The 18,497-nt window shown below is 40.2% G+C and overlaps 1 protein-coding gene across 2 annotated transcripts in view; it reads right to left on the bottom strand.

Annotated features, from left to right (window-relative positions):
* Positions 1–12,423, bottom strand: part of CPNE4 (copine 4) — a 525,340-nt gene extending 512,917 nt beyond the window's left edge. The window contains exon 1 of one of the 2 annotated variants that reach the window (XM_008009121.3): positions 11,947–12,423. The gene's annotated coding sequence lies outside the window, so the exon portion shown is untranslated. Of the gene's footprint in view, positions 1–11,256; positions 11,289–11,946 lie in introns of those variants that run through there. The other variant, XM_073023607.1, reaches the window with a different exon arrangement.
* Positions 12,424–18,497: the final 6,074 nt, after the last annotated feature.

Below are 18,497 nucleotides of genomic sequence, written 5' to 3'. Positions count from 1 at the left end.
ACCCATGATTCAGCTGCCAACATCATATAAAAGCCTCAAGCACTTGGGTCCAATTGTTCACCTTTTTTCTCTTGCTTTAACGAGGCAGCAGAAGTGATCCCTCAGCCTGCTTTCTGGGACTTCCCTTACAGTGCAGTGTACCCAGAGGAACTCAAACACAATGCTGCTCACAAACTTTTATGAGCTGTTATCTTCCAAAATGCCTTCAGCTACATCCTTCAAGGGATAATAAAGCCACTACATCTTAGTTTGGGCCGTGATTGATACTATAATTGTTGCTTTTTAAAATAAATAAAGATTTAAATATTTCAAAAGACAGTTCCAAAGCAGATCAGCCTTTTATTTAGCAAGTCACCATCACAAGACATACAGGCTAAAGCTTAAAAGAAGCCCTTGGATTAAAAAAAAAAAAATGTTTAGGAGGAGATGAGAAGTTTCTCATCTTTGATGGCTACAAAAATTATCAAAACATATTCAGGTTCAGAGTCTAGAAAAGATGTTACTATTTGCAGCATGGGTCTGGTACAGCAGTTCTTAAAGGGTAAACTGCTTTGTTTTAATTTCTAATACAGTAAATATTGATAGATTTAATACACATGAACAAAAGCTCTTTGGGGTCTTCAGTTTTTTTGTTTGTTTGTTTGTTTGTTTGTTTTTGAGACACAGTCTTGCTCTGTTGCCCAGGCTGGAGTGCTGCAGTGTGATCTCAGCTCACTGCAACCTCTGCCCCCTAGCTTCAAGAGATTCTCCTGCCTCAGCCACCCGAGTAGCTGGAATTACAGGTGCACACCATCACGCTGGGCTAATTTTTGTATTTTTAGTAGAGATGGGATTTCACCATGTTGGCCAGGCTGGTCTCAAACTCCTGACCTCAAGTGATCTGCCCACTTTGACCTCCCAAAGTGTTAGCATTACAAGTGTGAGCCATCGCGCCCAGCCCTGGGGTCTTCAATAATTATTAAGAGTGTAAAGCACCCTGTGGATCAAAAGTCTGAGCACCTGTGTTTTAGTGGAAGGACTCTACATTTTGGAGCAAAATGGTTTTTAAGGGTTTTATTTGTCTCCTCTGTCTCCCACTTGCTGTGTAATCACAGCCAATTTACTTGGCCTCTCTAGTCTTCCATTTTTTATACATTAGGCTAATCACCCTTATAATTATTTGCTCAAGCATGTCTTCCTTGCTGAAACATAATATCCAGAAGGTCAGGATTATGTCTGTTTTGTTCATCCCACATTACCAAAGCCTATCACAGCACATTACATGATGCATGATAAGGTTTCAATAAATAATCATAAACTGATTGACAGGGTGGCTGTGAGGCTTAAATAGAATAATGTGTATAAAGTGCCCCGTAAGGTACCTGGCAGATGGCAAATGTCATAGGTGCTCAGTAAATGCCAGATCCCTTTCTTTACCACTAATGCTGTTCTCAGTGATACCACAGAGAGAAAATTCACGGCTTGTCTATATAAAGTAAATATTTAAGGCATTGGTTACCAAAGTGTGGTGCCAAACTAGTAGCATCAGTATCACCTTTAGAAGTTGTTAGAAATCAAATTATTTAACTCTTACCCTAGACCCACTGAGTAAGAAATTCCACAGGAAGGGCTCATCACTCTGGGTTTTAACGAGCCCTCCAGGAGATTCTGAGAGTCTGATTCATCCTCAAGTTTGAGAACCATGGCTTGAAGATAGTATTTTATGCCAGTAACATTTTAGACTTTCATAACAGAGAGATACCCAATACGTTGTCTGATGCTGGCAACCTAAGATCCTTTTGGGACAAGGGCAGGGGAAACAAAGTCAAATACAATAAATTTCTGCTGCTGGTCTTGTAGGGTGGAATGATTGATTTTGTATTCTGGTTGTGTTCCTGGGGCCAGTACTAAACATACCTTTCATTTGAAATGAAGCTGGAACCATCAGAAACAAAGGAAGTTTTATCTTAGAGAAACTCCAGCATAACCCTTGAGTCACCTTTTGTGGCTGGGCATAAAATTTGTGAGTAGGAACAGAGAGAGAGGAGGGGAGAAAAGAGAGAAGAAGGGTAAATGATTCAGTAGCTATGAAAAGCATACATTTTGTTGTTGATATCTACCGTACCTTCATAAATACACTTCTAATTTTCACAGTTCCCCTGCAACACAGCAAACTACTACCATTAGGGTGATTAATTACTAATAAGCCTCTAGTTTGTGAGAGATGCCACCAGCAAATAAAGGTTGCAATCTGAGTAATCTCCAAGTGACAGCAAGCTTCACAACCAGCCTACCACATAGACACAATCATTATTCTCATTTTATATCTGTGAAAACTGAGCTTCAACAGGTTAAACAGGGCTGAAATTCAAACCTAGGAATTCCTGACTTAAAATTGACGCCATTCGCCAATAAACAATCTTACCTACCTATATACAACACACAGAATAGTCTTGCAAATATAATGGAGCACATTTGAGGTGAGGACTATGATTTAAAGTTAACGCAAAAACTACAACACACACGTAGTCAAAATAATCCTTGAAAAAATCTTATAAAGTTTTCATGAAGTACAATATATGTTGTAGTACAGATACAACTATGTGCAGTAGTAATATGTCTATATAACTTCATATATTAATTTGGATTATATGATAGTCAATAATCAAAATATAATAAGAATATTTTTAATAAATGAGAGCAGGTGTAGAATAGATTTTGAGTAAGTTAAAAGCATGCTTTGCCTGGATGCAGAATATTTGCAGGAATGGAGATGCACCCAGAGTGACAGAGGGAGTATCCTATAGGGCCAAAAAAGTTCTAGGTTCTCTGGAGTCATATCAAGAAGTGTGATACACAGCTGCTACTTGGAAAAGCTTGCAACATGCTACAGACATGGCCATATCTATGATTAACCACTTAACAAGGCACACAATGCAGGGGCTGAAGCATAGCCAGGCCATAAGAGGATATGATAAAGAGAATTAACTTCAACTTGGAGAATCCAAGCCCAAGAAACAAAGATCATGTGAAGCATGGACTGGATAAATGTGCCCTGGTCTTGGAATTGGAATAGGGATACCCTAAATTTGGTTCCTCTTCCTCCCAAGTTGCCAGTGCTTTGACATTGACCAAATTATTTATAAAACAGTACTAATAATATCTAACCCACAGAATATATACTCTTAGTGACCTGTGTATGTATTTATATTTATATAATTAAATAATTTTATTTTTCTGCAAGATAAATGCATATTATCTAAAATAAATTAAAATTACTTTTTAAAGAAGTACTATATCTCACTTTAAATCTTCTCAGGAAGGATGGAGAGCAAGGTTGGGAAAGTAGGAACAAAATATTTAGTGCATACTTATGATGAGTCAAGGCCTATCTTCTACCTTATATATATGGTTTAATCTCCATTTTTTTACAAATGAGGAAATAAGGCAGAGAGGTTTAGTAATTTCCCCAAAGCAAAACAGCTATTGTCAGAGCTAGTGTTCAAGCTAAGTATATTTACTTTTAAAGTTTAAGCCCTTATCACAACAAAACTTAACAAATATTTGTCTTTATCAAACTGCATTGCAACCCAGTGATTTCTTGGCACATTTCCTGATAGGCATGAGGAAGAAAGAAACAGCTTAGTTCATTCAGTCAATCAAAAGTTTTTGAGCAACTGCTAGGTACCTAGCACTGTTTGGGGTTCAGTGGTGAGCAAGACAGAGAGAGTCCTGACCCCTTGAAGCATGAAGTGGAGAGGAAAGGGGAGTGTGGTGTGGCATGGGCCAGAGAAGAACACAGGACCAGGAGTAAGGAAGCCTTTATTCTCACTTCTGTACCTCGAGCCACTTACTCAAGCCACCACCAACGAGCTTGAGTAAGTTACTTCACCTTGCTGAGTCTCTTTTTTCTTATCTGGAAAATGGGAGGGGCGTGCATAATTTTATGGGATTGCCAAGTTCTCACATTCTCTTATTCCATAAGAGGCATTATTTTCCCATCTTTTTAAAATTAAATCAGGTTAGGAGCTATCATGAGTGTTATTAGTTGCCAAAAAATCAACTATTTCCACTCTTTTCCTCTTATCACACCTTTACTCCAACATGATTTGCCATCAGTCAAATCACAGGACATAAATGGCACCAAGCAAAAGAAATCTGACCATGGCTTCTCAGGAGCTCTGCAGTCTACCTGGCCAGATAACGTTAACACACATGATCAAAGGTATCCACCCCTGGTTTCACATTAGCACAATGTTGGGTGCAAAACTCCTTGAGTTTTCCATTTTGACACTGAGATTTATGTCTCTAAGTTACCTGTTGAATCAACTGCTCCAAAGATAACAAAGACATCACCTCAGTCATCTTGCGACACTTGTGGCTGCTAACATATTAAAAGCCTTCTCTGTCTTTAATGATAATGATAAAGCACTGTTTTTGGCCATTCTATTGCCCTTATTATTTTTCATTTTTGTGGATATTTGTGTGAAACACACCTTTCAATATTTTTAAAACAGAGCTCTTATTTAGATTGTTTCAAGCCCATCATTTAACGGTAAAGTTTCTTGGTTATGTTTCTACTACATTTTCTTCCAAATCATTTTCTGTTTAAATGAATTAAGTCAATTATTTAGGCATTTATTTCATGATATTGATGAAATTACCACATACATGGGCATGGTGCCAGTTGATTAGATTTGAGAATCTCTATTAGCACTGTTATGGCTCAAGCCTGTAATCCCAGCACTTTGGGAGGCCGAGACGGGCAGATCACGAGGTCAAGAGATCGAGACCATCCTGGCTAACACGGTGAAACCCCGTCTCTACTAAAAAAATACAAAAATCTAGCCGGGCGTGGTGGCGGCGCCTGTAGTCCCAGCTACTCGGGAGGCTGAGGCAGGAGAATGGTGTGAACCCGGGAGGCGGAGCTTGCAGTGAGCTGAGATCTGGCCACTGCACTCCAGCCTGGGCCACAGAGCGAGACTCCGTCTCAAAAAAAAAAAAAAAAAAAAAAAAAAAAAAAAAAAAAAGAATATATATAAACCAACCCTGTCTCTACTAAAAAAATACAAAAAACTAGCCGGGCGAGGTGGCGGGCGCCTGTAGTCCCAGCTACTGGGGAGGCTGAGGCAGGAGAATGGCGTAAACCCAGGAGGCGGAGCTTGCAGTGAGCCAAGATCCCGCCACTGCACTCCAGCCTGGGCAACAGAGCAAGACTCCATCTCAAAAAAAAAAAAAAGAATATATATAAACCAAATTGCCTGCTGAATGAGATGCCACCCCTCCACTTCTCCCTCAAAATTACCTTCTGTCCACCTGCTTCCTTGAAATACAGGGAGAGGAAAATCACCTTAGTGTAACAGGACTTATAAAAGTCCAGGCCCTTTGAGACAAACCAAATGTCTCCTTTATCTCTTACCCAGCATCATTTGTTCATCTTTCTCCTCACACTTAACACCACAGTTTCAATGCTTCTTTTCACCAGTCTGCCTGCCCCTCAAGTTTTTATGTTTATCCCCAGTGCCTCGCACAGCTTTTGACATAAATGCTGTGACCAATTATTATTCAACAGATAGATGAATGAGACGTTTCTGCTGAGCAGGAAGGGGTAAGAGATGGGGAAAGGGATAAGAGATAGGGGAAGAGGCCCATTTAAAAATAAAATGGTGATAGCAAATAATAATCACAGTGAACCCGTGTGAAGCTCCCATTGTATGCCAGGCATTGTGTATATTATTGCTAACCTTTAACAAAAAGGAAAAATGGTGAAAGTAATTTTTCCCTTCTTACAGATCTGCACTGTTTCAGTAAGGTAGCCACTAGCCACATAGGAGCATTAAGCACTTAAAATGTGGCAAACCTCAATTAAAATGTGCTATAAGTATTAAAATACATGCTAGATTTCAAAAATTTAGTACTAGAAAAAAAGAATGTAAAATATCTCAATTATCTCTATATTGATTATATGTTTTTTTAAATATTGTGTTAAGTAAAAGATATTATTATTTAAAAAAGAAAAGGACGAAGTTTGGGGAGAACTCCCAAGAGAACGGGCATAGGAAGTAGCATTTATCTACCCACTAAAATGTCAGACGCTTCTAAACACCTCACATTTACAACCATTACTAGCCCCATTTTCCAGATCCTAATACTCGGGTTAAGTGATTCACCCAAATACCTGTATCTTGAAAACTGTAGCCCAGATTTAAACCAGGTATTTCTGGATTCAGAGTTCTTCTGATAACAGGTCCGAATGTAAGGAAACAAAGGGCAGTCAGACCCCAAGAAGGCCTGTCACGAGGAGTTTTTTTTTTTTTTTTTTTTTTTGAGACGGAGTCTCGCTCTGTCGCCCAGGCTGGAGTGCAGTGGCGCGATCCCGGCTCACTGCAAGCTCCGCCTCCCGGGTTTACGCCATTCTCCTGCCTCAGCCTCCCAAGTAGCTGGGACTACAGGCGCCCGCCATTCCGCCCGGCTAGTTTTTTTTTGTATTTTTCAGTAGAGACGGGGTTTCACTGTGTTAGCCAGGATGGTCTCGATCTCCTGACCTCGTGATCCGCCCGTCTCGGCCTCCCAAAGTGCTGGGATTACAGGCTTGAGCCACCGCGCCTGGCCTGAGGAGTTTTGAGAGCAGTCAGACTGTGCAGTCACGGAGCAAGCTAACCAGGCACCGGAAGAGACCACCAGATGCTCAGGGCAAAATCTTTTGTCCCCTCTCTGCAGTGAGGCAATCCAGGCGGGAGGGTCAGATGCACCTGGGAAAACCAATACCCCCAGGCCATGTCTTGGGGTTGGGTCAAACTCCATTTCTCATCCTAGAAGCCCTGCTTACGGGTCCCTGAGGTGGACTCCGCCGGTGCTCTGGCGCCCTCTAGCGATTGTCCATTCTAATGCCAGCTCCCTCTAGTTCATCCTTCTAGACTCATCAGCTCCTAGGACTTGCCCTGCCCTGGACTCCTGCCAGCCTGATTTTGCTGCCCCTCCATCTCAAGGTGCAATGAATTGCCCTACAGAGGTTTTGGATATTTTGGATAAGAAAGAGGTCTTCTGGTCAATAAACCTTAAACCTGAGGTTTCTAGAGTTAATCCGAAATACTGTATTTTCCCCCTGACATTTCCAAGGAGAAATTTCTCTAGTTTCCTAATAAGGAAAACAAAGTTAGAAATACTGTGTTCTGAGCCAAAGATGTAAAAGCAACATTTAAGAAAGTTTGTTCTTTTTGAATGAAGCTTTAATTTAAAACAGAATAAAGGATTCCCCTGTGTGTTCCTGGAACTATAAACACTCATAAAATCTCTTTGTTTACTTTATCGACTCAGTTGTGACATTTAAATAAGAAAGCTAAGTCTATGCATGAGCAATTTTTTTACAGAACATGCACATTAACAGAGATGGCTGCAGACAATGACTTTGTACAAATTCAATCACATTTATTGGGTAAATATTGCACTGACTCCAAGAGACAGCAATGTAATAAGTCCCAAGCCTACTCCTCCTAACACTCTAATGGAGGTGGGAGACACCCCAGCAATCATCCCTAACTCATACTTAATAAAGATCAGCAGTGCACACGGTGCCAGAGATTGGCGCCACTGCTGTAATCATCTCCAGGGAACTTGAGTTTCTTTATGAGGTGAGTAATCAGAAGGGTTGTTGAATGAGTCTTCTGATTTTGAGAAGTCACTTATTTGAGCTTTAGTTTCCACATCTGTCAAATTAAATTGCTAGAGTCAATAGATGATCCCCAAGCTCTCCTCCAGTTCTGAGAGTCATAGAACATGCACATTAACAGAGATGGCTGCAGACAATGACTTTGTACAATTTCAATCACATTTATTGGATAAATATTGCACTGTTGAAAGTTGCTGTTCACAGTTTAAAGATGAGTCCATCACAGATCAGCTTAAATGGGCTCCCCTTCCAGCCCTATGACTAAAATAATATTACTGGAATAAAGTTTCCCAAAGAAGGCATCCTTATCACTTTATTTTCAAGATTTGCCTTCCAACCTCAATATTTACTGAGCTAAAAGCTGATGGTTCTCAAGAGGGTTTCCAAAGAATACAGCAGACAAATAAAGGACGTCCCAGGATATGCCGATTTAGGAGAAAATATATACAATATATCACATATATTTAGTAGTTCATACAGCAAACAGAAAGCTCCCACATAACTGCAGTTTCTAGTACAGAAAAAAGAACCCTGAAAGTATATGTTGGCACTGCTATGTTTTTATCATGCAGTCACAAGTTTAGGAGATATTCACTGCTTGAGTTTAACACTAATTGAGGCCTTACTATAGACTGTCTATTTCAAATGACATAGAAAAGATAATTCATCTTACCTAACCCATTTATTGTGTTTGATTTTTGGATTTACCGTCAACCTTCACATAAATACTTTATCCAAAAAATGGATGTATAACCCCAACCTAAATTATTATCGTAATATGCTTCCTTCAAAATAAAATATTATAAGATTTTGGAGATATCTTAAAAAGAATTAAAATCAGTAATATATTCTTTGCCATCTACATTCAGTCAGGAGAAAGGCAACTCTATTATTACATGTTGGAAGATCAGTTTTAATGCACCAAAGAATGGTCTTGAACTATGTGACATTTTATTTTGAATGCATTTAAATTTTTCTATTTTGATGTTTTGTAAATCTAGCATACTGGCTACTGTTGCCAAGGAAATATGACTTTGGGTTACTGCATGGATCTGCAGGGGTTTTTGTTTTTCTTTTAAAATATTAACAAGACAAAAATGGAAAGATCAAATATGGAACACAAATTTAGCTCTTTCTGTCCTTAAAGTGCATGGAATACAGATCTTCTTGCACATCACTGATTTAAAAATACAAAGATGCATGAAGTGATTTTTCCCAACTAGTGTAGAGACTTTTCCCCAATTAGCCAAGTTGATATCATCATTCTTTGTTCTGGATTCAGCCCACTCTGAAAATGTGCGGCACTGATTACACACAACACTGACTGCTCATCTTCAATAAGTTCGTCTCTAAATGAAAAGATCCTTTCTTTATATGGATAAAGGTAACATAATGGTCTACGGTGTTACAGTTCAAAGAATTTTCAAAGTGAAGTCAGAAGAAAGCATGGTGCAAATCTTATAAATGTGTTCAGTATTAATTCCAAAACATTCAAATGCATATGAGAATAAAGATTCCATCATTCACCCATTTTTTCGGTCTGTGATTGTTTCCTATAGTCAGTATAACCTCAAGGCTTTAAGTCATAATAACGGGCTCAAATAATCTAATTATTAAAAAGAATCAAAGCCTTTTTCTATTTTTTTGGAATATTACATAAAACTTCTCTATAAACAGATAACATCTTTACTTCCTACTAACCGAAATGAGGTATTTTTAATTAGAAATACACAAGCAGATTAAGACATACTTTAGAACAAACACCTTTTAATTAAAACCTCTAAAACCAGGGGTCCCTTAAGACAAACCAATAATTCAAGCAAAATGTCATGTTGCTACTGGAGACCTGGAGATAAACAGGAAGTCTTTTAATTTCTTTTTACAGTTAAGAAACAACTCAGAGCAACTATTTTCAAAGAAATTCTAGTAAAGCAACTATCTCACACTGGGAAGTCACTGTACCCTATCTGTACCAGTCAAATGACTGTACCCTATCTGTACCCAGTCAAATATGCTGGGCCTGTGTCCGGGAGAACAAAAACAAGGCTGACCACTCACAAGAAAGGCATAAGTTTGATGACCATGGGAGTTTTTACTCATTAACACATAAGTAGAGGTTTGGTTCCATTACAGGCAATCTCTTCTCACGCAACCATACAAAACTGCCCAGGATTAAACATCTACTATTGCTATAGACCAATATATCCTTTTATGTAATGTTAATGGAAATATCACCTCATTCTGATGTGTTTTGAGTTTGATCCTCTAAAACCATAAGAATCTTCCCACGAGAGATAATTGAGAAAATGTTGGCCTTTATTAGTATGCACTATTAACACAGGTGTTCCGACTGCATTTTCCAACCCTCCCTCTATTTTATGCACCTCTCTACATGTGAGAACCTTTGACTAACTCTGAGTCTTGACCTGCCAGAGTGACTTTGTCAGTCTCTCTTTAAATATGGGAATAAAATGAGTTCAGCCTAGAAGCAGCAGCTCAGTAAGGGAAATGAAAATATCAGAAGTTATCTAATCACAGCCATAGCCATGCTGAGCTTCATCTTATCTTTTGGTTAATAAAAAGAAATGGGACCTTCCTAAACTTGAAGGGCATCAAATTAAGTTTTTGCTTGCCTTTGGCTTTTGGGAGGATATGCTATGTGGTTTAACCAGTGCATACTAACTACAAAAATTGGCATGGATTCAAAACACCTATGTCATAGGAAAGTGGGTGTTTCTTTTTTTGTTTGTTTTGATATAAAGCAGAAAATAAAACACAAAGGCCTTTGAGAATAGGGATTGTTAAGGGAATAGAAGGGTAGGGAGAAAAGAACACTTTATTTGAAGTTAAGGTAATTGTGTGTGTGTGTGTGTGTGCGCGCGCGCGCGAGCGCGGGAATGAGCAGGGTTTAGCTTCATTTAAGAGAACACATTAAAGTACTTTGGACAGCTCAAAAGGGCTGTTCAGGAAACAAAACCAAGTGAGCCAAGAAAAACCGTAACAGTGCTTTTAAAATCCCTGGCAAAGCAGCAAGAGGATGAAGAGTTGGTTTTGCATAGTTTTGAATACAGGATGTAAAGGTACTGAGGCACCTTTTCCCACAAGTCACTGAAATCCTGTGAGTGTGTGTGTGTGTGCATGTGTGGAGAGGGAGGGAGAGGTTCTCAGATGTTTCTCTTGCAAAGCTTCCCAGAGCACTCTCCCTTCCCCAGCCCGCCCTCGCTTTACTCTGCTCACCTTTCCTCCCTCCACTTCCCAACCCCCCACATCAAGCCCTTCATAAGTTTGCGCCCCTTGGATCATCTCTGCCGCCTGTGAATTTTCCCTGGAGCCTGGCAGGTTCTGGGGCTGAAAGCCAGTCCGCCAAAGCGCCCTGGGGCGCCCCGGGGGCGCGGTCAGATTTGGAACATAGAATGGGAAATAGGGTCTTAAAACCCACCTACTCCAAGATAAAGGAGGAACATTTTTCATCAGAGTTTAGCCAGCTCCTCACCGGATGATAATCAGCACTCACTGGACTTGGCGTGGACCACTCCTAATTGTCTCCACTGGATTCAGCCCTAACAGTTCTCGTGTGTCTGTGATACCACGCGGGGTCGTGAACTTACTCAGCTGTGGGTTGGTTTCAGTGGTCCCTCTAGTCCCGTCCCCCGTCCGCCGTCCCCCTTTCCCTCTGGCTATTTTATTCAACAGAGGAGGAAGCGCTGAAGGACTGGGTTGAATCAAAGCACTTGCAAGCATATTCATTAGTTTTTAACACTGAGACTCTCAGAGGCAACTAAATATTAGAACCTCATTGTAAGAAGTGTGGGGGAGGACGCTGAGAGGTTGAATCCAACCGCAGCCAGGTCAAGCCATTGGAAGGGACTACAATGTCCCACAGCTTTCTCACTGTCAGAGAAGAAGCTGCAACTTCAGCCAGAACTCTCTTCCCCTCCCCTTCCCCGATTTTGAAAACAGTACCCCTTCTTCCGCCTTCGGGACTTCCCTGACCTGCTCCTCACCCGCGCCCTGCTGTCCCCTCCCCTCCGCGGTCTTTCTCCCCAACTCCATTCGCCCCACCCCACCTGGGCGAGTTGGGTGGATGTCAGAAGGCGAGAGGTAGGGGATGGAAGTTCCTTCAGATTAAAGATGTTGCTTGCTGCTGCTTTTTAAAACAACAACAGCAATGACAAACAAGCAAATGTGAGCGAGAAGCAGTGCATCTCAAAAGTTGGTCTTGCTACACAGCAGCCCCAACAGACTTCGCAATCGCAGCGCCCCAGGAACACAGGAATGAGGAGTTGGCATTTCCTTACCTGGGTGTGCCAACCTCGAAGAGTGGAGAGAGAATTCAGCCCGGGACCAGGTCTGTCCCGCCCCCAGGATGCAAAATCCGACTTTGAAGTGGAGGTGGTTGGTGGTGTAGTTACGTAGTGGTGTAAGGGGCGTCGCACCTCCTTCCCCTCTCGTTCTCCGAGGTCAGTTTAGCAGCAGCGGCTGGGAAAGGTGCTGAGAGCAGAGTTTGGTCTCTCCGGAAACCCTGACTCCATTCTCGGTGATGGGGGTGGGGGAAGAGGGTGAAAATGTTGGAGGTGGCAGGTCGGCTCTCAGTTAACTCAGAGAGTAAAGAGGAGGGTACTGAAGAAAGAGGGAGGGAGTGGAGTGGAGCGAGGGACGAAGGAAAGGAGGATGGCAGAAAGACACGGGGATGAGCGGGTGGCGGGGAGATGGCAGCTTCTCACAGAGAGATTTCCACCTTCTGACGAAACCCATGCACCCAGCAACCCGGCAAGAGACTAGTTCGGAAACCTCCGCGCGAGCGCCCCCTGGGGGTTGCTGGAGGAGACAAACATTGCCCCGGGAACCCGAGCTCAGGGCCCCGCCCAGGCCTTGGCGGCGGCGCTCTCCGTGGTTCTGCCGCGCCCACAGTCTGGGCTTTCTGCTCAGCTTTGTCGCTCAACTGGGCTCCTGGGGACACTTGATTTAGATCTTCAAGTGCTTGGTCTCCATCTCTACTCTAGGGTGGAGCGGTCATATCGCGGCGGGGGTGTGGGGGGAATGAGAGTTACACTTTTTGGCGCACACTAAAGACAACTTTTTAGATGGGTGCTTAACTGTCACCAAAAATGGTAAAGGTGTTGCTCATCTCTGTATCCTCTCGTGTCTACAAAAGTGTCTGGCATATGGCAGGAGCCTGGTAATTATTTTTAGTAAGTAATGCATGAGTAAATTAATGGACAAAGAGTATTTTCTTCGTCTCATGATGCGTTTCTGAATACATCTACCTTACAACTAAGATAAAGAAATACTTAGGGAGTACCCATGCTTAAAGATAGATAAAAATATGTTGTCTCATGTAAGGGATAACCACCTCCACATGTTATAAAGCACTTTAGAGAGAAAGTATGGCCTTCCTATTTCAAACATATTCATATTCAGACAAATGAACTTATTCAAATACAGGGCATTATTTCTGATTATGTCTGCTACCATAGACAAACTAGACAACTAAATTCTGTCTGCACACTGGTGTTGTCAGACTCACAAATTGGACTTGGAATTAATGAAGTAAAGTGAATGACGGTCTCTTTCTGACATTGGGATGGTATAGAGTGTGTTACATCTAACATGGAGGGGAGAGGGAAGGTTTTCCTTCTCACCCTATTAAGGGGATGTCTAACAAAACCTCTCTTCAGGTTGGAGGGGATATTAGCCAAAATCTTTTCACTAATTGTAGAGCTCTCAATTTCAAAGTCCAGAAAAAGAGAAACAATAGGGTAAGGAGCAGGACCCCCTCTTAATTGTTCTGTAGAAGTAGTCAGAAAGATCTTTGATAAACAAAGGGACAACATTCTGACAGAATACAAATAACATTTTTCTTCCTTCAGTCACCTCTAAAGCCTTTCTGAAATAGGATAACACTAAACATGAACCCTGGAAAGGACCTCAGGGAGCTTCTCTGTACACTGAAACTACCACATAAATCCTTGGATTTGCTTTGATTGCAAAAACTTGGGTCACATGGTTATGCATAAGTCAATCATTGTGACCTTTGGATATGGAATTACACTAATAGGCCGCACTTCCACAATGTCTGGGAGCATGTGATGTCTTCTATAGCACTCCTGGAGCCAGAATGGAACCCCACCTGATCTACACACATTGAGAGTGAGACATAGGGACAATTCTCCTAGGGATATTCAGGGTCCTCCTACCAGGAAAGGGGAGATGGATGCTAAGCGGGCAAAACCAGTGTATGATTACTAAATATGAAAATGTTAAGTCCAAAAACATTACTTCCAGGTTTTGTTAAGGGGTTGCCTCAGAGATGAACTCAAAGTTTGAGTTGGATTGAACTTGCAAAGATGAACGAAGAAGAAGGAAAAGTCATTATGCATTTCTTGGCATGTTAATTGTATCCTCTAAAATTTAATTTCTATGAAGGCAAGTGATATGTCTGTTTTGTTGTCTTGTTCATGATTATAACCCCAATGCCTAGAAAGGTGTCTACCACCTAGTAGGCAGTGAACAAACATTTATAAAATTAAAAATAATGTAAATACCTTAGGGACCATTCAGCATAAACTTCTTATATTACAGGTGAGAGAAAAGGAATTAAGATGTGCTGAGCATGTACTATTTCTAGGCAATCTGTTAGGCACTCTACTTACCATCCCATTTAATTTTTACAACAACCTGCCCAAGAAAGTTTCACTTTATCTACAAAAATAAATCCAGGATTTGGGTGGTTAAAATGACCAGACCAGGGAACACAATTAGTTAATGGAAGGATAGGGGTTGTTCATTGAAGCAGTCTCTAAAGGGGTAGCTAAGAATGAGTGAACACATGGACCATAGAGAAGAAGTTATAGAGTCAACGCTCACCGGGAAAAAGAAAAACAACATAGTTATCTTTGGCCCTACATGTTAAAAGCATAGATACACAAACTAAACACAATGCTACAACTTGTGACAAATATGGTTTCCTTTGCCAGCAGGCTTCAGCTCCCTAATTAGAAACAAACAGTTGCCTGCTCGCCAGTGTGCAGAAAACATGTGCAGCTTTATGCCAGAAACTTGGAATTTTTTCTCAAGACATGACACCGAAGGTAAATTCAAAGAGGCTCTTTACAGGGCACATAAAGCAGAATTTACTCCCACCTCTTATATGAAATCAACAGCTCATCTGTACAAATGAAGATTTCTAACCAGCTAATAATCCATGTTTTCAATCACTGCCCCGGCAGCAAGTTGCCCGCCAGCCACAGTCCCCTCAACAATTGTAACATCAAAATTCTCTTGTCTCTATCACTCACCTCCTCCCAACTCTCCTTTTAATGGATTCTGAGCTGCTGGGTTCTACAGCCATGGTCAAATTTATCTAAAGCCAAGCCACAAAGTCACTGTGGCCCTGGTGTTCCCAAGTTGCAAAGGAAGCTTCAACTCTGGGTAGATTCCCTCGCCGGGTCTCTGTTTGATAAGATAAGAGGAGGCATCCGCTCAGTGTCTTATGCCAGTATGAAAGGCATCTCACCCATCAGTGTGACAAGTGAAATGCTGGAATGAAGCCAGGGAACAAAAGGGAAGAAATGTAGATTCTTACCAGTGCAGTTGATACCATTTTTTTAAGGGGAGCAGATGATGAAGGGGAAAAACAGGCAGAGAGTCAGTGCCCTGCATCAAAAACTTTGGATCCTTCCCTGAATGAGTCAGGGTGAGCATTTTGTTTTGAAATTGAATTTCCGTTTTTTTTCTTTTCTTTTCTTTTGTAAGAACTACTCAAGGGAACTGTTGTAAATAACAGGATATATTTTTGAGGCTGTGGATCATATAAGAACCTTGGATTTCACCCCAGGGCTATTTATAGCTCAAAAATTTGTTGTCGTTTTTTTTTTTTTTTTTTTTTTCTATTTCAAGTGATTTTTGAGAATTGACTGATATATCTTCCTCTGGTGTTTCTGTGTATGCCTGAGGTGTGATATATCACTGGAAAGCGGAAAGGAACACTCTAAGAAAAACTTCTTCTAAGATGCTAAGAGTCAAGGGAAAATGAACATACATGTTCCAAACTGAAGCAGAAATTAAATATTCCACTCTCTGTCATTCCTTTTTATGGGAACCCTATACCACCTGTGGTGTCTCTGACATCGGGTAACAATTTGTGCTACAAAAGGGCACTTTATACTTCTGTCTACCAATAGGTGGCATCAAAATCTCTCCAGCTTTTCTTTCCTGTATTTTAAAAACCATAGGCAGAGGGCATTTTCTTTCTGAGATTTTACATTTTATCATGAGTGATGTTATAAAGGCCACTAAATAGCTCTATATTATTTCAGAGCAGATTTTCCTATTTGCTCTATTAATGAGGTCTCTCGGTCATCCCTCTGAGCCTGTTTTCTCATCGTAAAAAGAAAGTATTTGAATTGAACTCCAGCTCCAAGATTCTGCTTTTTAGCTACATAATATCTTCCCAGACACACCATTTTTCATGCCTATGATAAACCCATTAGGACTCTGTTCCTCTGGGCTTAAGGAATATTAGCAAGCAAATATCCTTTGGTTGCAGAGGCTGTTATTTGCCCAGCCTATATTCATTTGTTTGTTTTTCCTTACTAAGAAAAACATAATTTTGTGGAGGGTAGCAACCTGCTTAGCTCCAAACCTTCATTTTCCAGCTTTTCTTGCAGATGGAGTAGTGATGTGATTAAGGTCTAGCCCTGCGCTATTTATTATGGTAGCCACTAGGCACATGTATCTATTTACATTTACTTTTATTAAAATTAAGTAAAATTAAAAGTTAATTTTGTCAGTTCCACAAGTGACATGTTAAATGCTAAACAATCATAAGTGGCTAGTAGCTAACATCTTGGATAATTCAGATAAAGAACATTTCTATCATTGCAGAAAGTTTTGTTATATAGCACTGATCTAGCCATTGAGATGTCAGTAGAAATTATAGGGCAGTTTCTGTGAGATTTTTCAAAGGGAAGGAGATATTGAATCAGCTGAGATGTACCTTTATCTCTTTACCTCTTCCTTTCTTTACACCCAAAGGTTACAGACAGTAAGTCAGCCATCATGTGACTATGAAGCAGCCAACATTCACCAAGGCATGTTAGGCAGAGAGATAAAAGAAACCTGGGTCTTTGATATCATAAAGACAACCACATTATTTTCAGCTGTATTATGAGAAAAATAAAATCTTCCATTGATTCAAGCCACTGTTTTCAGTTTTTTATTATGAATAGCTAAATATTATTTCTAACTGATACACCATCAGAAACTTACCTGGACAACTTTCTATTAATGACTGAAAAAGCATGTGTCCTTCCAGTTTCCTTTACTTTGGTTAGAGTTGAGGACCAGATTCTGGCTACAAGAAACAAAACAATGTGTACATCATGAAGTGATAAGTATTAATCATTCATTTCAATATGTCCAATGGACGAAAAAAGGGGAAGATGGGTATTAATGATTCCCAAAATAAATATCCCCATTTTAGAATCTGGCTAAAGAGTAGCTTTGCATTTTCCTGGAAAAGAGGTTGGTGGGAAAGAAAGATAATATTTGAACCTGTACTATATGCTAGAAACTTGGCTGAATGATTGGACATTATCATATTTAATGTTCATGACAATCCAATAACGTAATCATTCATGTCTCCCTTTTTTGCAGATAACAAACAGAGGCTCAGAGAAATCAAATATGTTGTCAAAATCTACATTGTTGAAGAGATGGGTTTCAAATCCAGGTCAGCTCGGCCCTTGCCACGGCTTCATAATGAAATTCCATGGGTGAGCATCACCAGTTTCTGGTCCTTCCTTGCTTATTTCAAGGGTCTCATCATTCCATCCTCTGTATCACTTTTTTTTGTTACAGGCTTTACTCTTTTCTACCCTGGAAAAAACTAATGATATTTTTCTTCTCCTTCATAAGCTTGGAAATATTCTCAATCACCATAAAATTCAGCCTTCCTCTGGTAACTTTGGAGACCCTCAGAGCTTTTCTTATTTCCAGAGACTGGTGGTTTGGATGAGAATTATTCTCTATTTTCACACAAATTGGCCAGATGACATCTTTACTGGTATCTGAAATAGAAGCAGAAAACAACTTGGAGGACACAAAATGTGAAGGTTGGAGAAATAGCTTTGAATTCAAACTGAAATTAAATAGTTTCCTTTGTTGAAACTCACAGAGGAAAAGAAGTTACCTAAAAAACTTATTAAGACTTTTATTCGAATTCATGAGATAATTCTAAGATGATAAAAAAAAAAAGTCATGTAAAGAAAACCTCTAGAATTCAAAGAGAAAATGAGAGGAAAACAACATCATTGCAGATCTTAAAATCACATTCTGTAAAAATCAGAAATGGCCATGCAGAAAACACAGAGCAGTGTCACAGAGGACAAAGTAAGTGATGTTTATGGTAACCTGAATTGTTAAGAGGAAGTTCAAATATATTCTGAGTTATTGGTTAAGAAATCAAAACATATGTTTTATAAACACTCCTTCTAAAAGATGATTAAATTATTTAGAAATCAACCCATCACTAAGATCAGCCTAGATTCAAGGGGAGGAAACACAGACCCACCCCTTGGTGAGAGGAATATCAAAAGATTTTCAGATGTTTTAAAACCACCATACCCTCAGTCCTAAAAATGCTCAATCCTTTCCAGCTACCTATTTCTAATGCCCTCAATATATTAAAAGTATATGAGATGTATATGAAAAAAGATGTTCTAGACAAACATATAACTCTTAATAGCAGTTTGGAAATTAAGCCCCCAGTTTCTGTCTGGTCTCTTTCACTAGTCAACTGAGTCCCAAACTCTCCTTGTGCCCCTTCAGTGCAAGTGCAGATTCCTAC

This window comes from Chlorocebus sabaeus, chromosome 15 (assembly GCF_047675955.1).
Source record: "Chlorocebus sabaeus isolate Y175 chromosome 15, mChlSab1.0.hap1, whole genome shotgun sequence".
In the NCBI taxonomy this organism is placed as follows: Eukaryota; Metazoa; Chordata; class Mammalia; order Primates; family Cercopithecidae; genus Chlorocebus; species Chlorocebus sabaeus.
Note: the sequence above shows the minus strand (reverse complement) of the source record. Positions and strands in the feature narration are given on the sequence as shown.